The 2,518-nt window shown below is 40.7% G+C and overlaps 1 pseudogene; it reads right to left on the bottom strand.

Moving 5' to 3' along the window:
* Positions 1–448: 448 nt before the first annotated feature.
* LOC123813168 lies at positions 449–543 on the bottom strand (annotated as a pseudogene).
* Between the last annotated feature and the right edge of the window lie 1,975 nt (positions 544–2,518).

The following is a 2,518-nucleotide window of genomic DNA, read 5'->3' on the forward strand; positions in this document are numbered from 1 at the left end:
GCATAGGTGAAGGCATGGGGAAAGGGCACAGAGCTTCTATGATTTCTCTGAGTACAAAACTCTCTTCTCCCCGAATCTCCAAGAGTTCACCAACCCAGGAGCTCTCTGAACTTTGAACTTTGATTTTTGTTTTTGTAGAAGCTTCATTACATAGTGTTGATGTAAGAAACTTCCAAACCTGTAAGAATTTTAATGAATTTATTTGAGCCAAACTGACAACAATTGCTGGGAAACAAAACCTCAACAGATTGAGAAAATGCTCCAGACGATGGCAGTTTTGCACCTTATTTTGTGCATTAGAATCAAAGGAGAAGGAGCAAGGAGGGTTACCTGAAATTCACTGATGAAAGATCAGGGAGGTGGGAGAAAGCAAAGCAGGCGAATCTCTGAGATTTGATAAAATACAGGTGGGAGAGGGTGTGCAGGGTAGAGGGGAGTGAGGGGGGGGAATGGGACAACTGTAATAGCATAATCCATAAAATATATTTAAACTGATAAGAACAGATACTACACTTGATCTTAGCCAAAAGCCTGAGAAGAGATCAATAAAATATATTTTAAGAAAAAAAAAATAAAATGAGGAGACTAATTGGTGGGTAGAGGATAGTCAACAATGAACGTTTACAGCACAGAGAGGTGGTGTGCAGGTGAGTGAGGTGACAATGATCCTGTGGAGAGTGTGCGCCAAAGGGTCTGGGAAAGGGGGATTATTCTGACATTCCCAAGAAACATTATTGCAGATGCAAAAAGACAATAGACAGGCTCAGACAGGCTCAGTTACGTCAAAGATTAACCTTTGTCAAGAAAGACACCAGCCTGGGACATGCCTACTTGCCATGACTTGCTTTTAGCCAGAAAGTTTTACTTTCGGACCATCCTCTGTGATTGCTTTCCGTTGCTGAGTGTGTTGGGCCCACGGTGCAGGCCTCCCCCGAGCTCGTCAGGTGCAGTGTGAGGCCCCTTTTTGTCCACAATAGGCACTGAGGAAAAGTAAAGAAATAAAATGGAGTTGCTATAGTCAAGCTGCTAAATTACTGAAATCAAGCAGTTTGAGGCATGAGAAAATGATTCTATGTTTGTTCTAACTAGACTGAAAAGTAAAACTTTTGAACTTTTCAGTCCTTTGTCAATGCCTGATGTACACCAAACCTCCAAATAACTGTCTAATTACTCCCCCAAAAGACTAAGAATAGATTATTCACATATCAAGACCACCTGACATCCATTATCCAGACCACTGGTCATCTAGAGGAATAACATGTTGGACCAATCCAGAGGCTAAGAACACCAGGCTGATTCTTCTCAAGAATGTACGTTAAAAAAAATTTTTTAAAGATTTTAAATTGAGCCCTGGCTGGCGTAGCTCAGTGGATTGAGCACAGGCTGGGAACCAAAGTGTCCCAGGTTCGATTCCCAGCCAGGGTATGTTCCTGGGTTGCAGGCCAGAACCCCCAGCAACCGCACATTGATGTTTCTCTCTCTCTCTCTATATCTCCCTCCCTTCCCTCTCTAAAAATAAAAATAAATAAAATCTTAAAAAATAATAATTAAAAAAAGATTTTAAATTAATTTTTATTTTTAGAGAGAGAGGAAGGGAGGGAGAAAGAGAGGGAGAAAAACACCTATGTGCGTGTGAGAGAAACATTGATTGGTTGCCTCTCACGCTGGTGCACAACCCAGGCATGTGGCCTCACTGGGAATAGAACTGGTGACCTTCTGGTTCGCAGGCCTGCGCTCATGAGAACTCTTAGCTTTTCTTTCTTCTTCAGAATACTCTGGGTATTGCCTAGTTGTGTTTATGGTTTGTAAACCCTAAGATCCTTGAATAAATCATTAGCATTTATTTCTAGCTCAAGCCTTCTGGCAACCAGCCCCCATCCTTACATCCACTTCAAAAGTCACTCATTAACATAATAGAAGACATCTTTCCAGCTCTGAATCTCTTAGGAAACTCCAAGGTTTTTTAGGAACTCTGTCTGGAACAGGTATGAAGACCAAATATATACATGCATACCTTGGAGATATTACAGGTTTTATTTTAGACCACTGCAATTAAGTGAATATTGCAATAAAGCGAGTTACGGAATATTTTTGGTTTTCCAGTGCATATAAAAGTTATGTTCGCACTATACTGTAGTCTATTAGATGAGCAGTAGCATTATGTCTAAAAAAGTAATGTACATATCTTAATTAAAAAATACTTTATTGCCAAAAAATGCTAATTGTTTTCTGAATCTGTTGGCAAAATGGCGCTGATAGATTTGCCTGATGCAGAGCTGCCACTGTTAAAAACCAAAATTCAGCCAAATAAATGCAAAGATCAAATTGGCTTTATTAAAAAATTTATAAATCAGGCAACTAATCCCATGTAGCAAATAGAAAGAAGCAAAAAAGAGCTGTAGAAAAGGAAAGGCCTTAAAGGCAAAAAGGGGGTGGGACAAGGAAGTGAGTCAGCAGAGTTGAGTATTGTAGCAAGGCCACCTTCCTCTGTCCCCCCTCCCCCCTCCCGCCCGCCGGG

This window comes from Phyllostomus hastatus, unplaced genomic scaffold (genome assembly GCF_019186645.2).
Source record: "Phyllostomus hastatus isolate PE091 unplaced genomic scaffold, TTU_PhHast_1.1 phas_scaffold_93, whole genome shotgun sequence".
NCBI classification, from domain to species: Eukaryota; Metazoa; Chordata; class Mammalia; order Chiroptera; family Phyllostomidae; genus Phyllostomus; species Phyllostomus hastatus.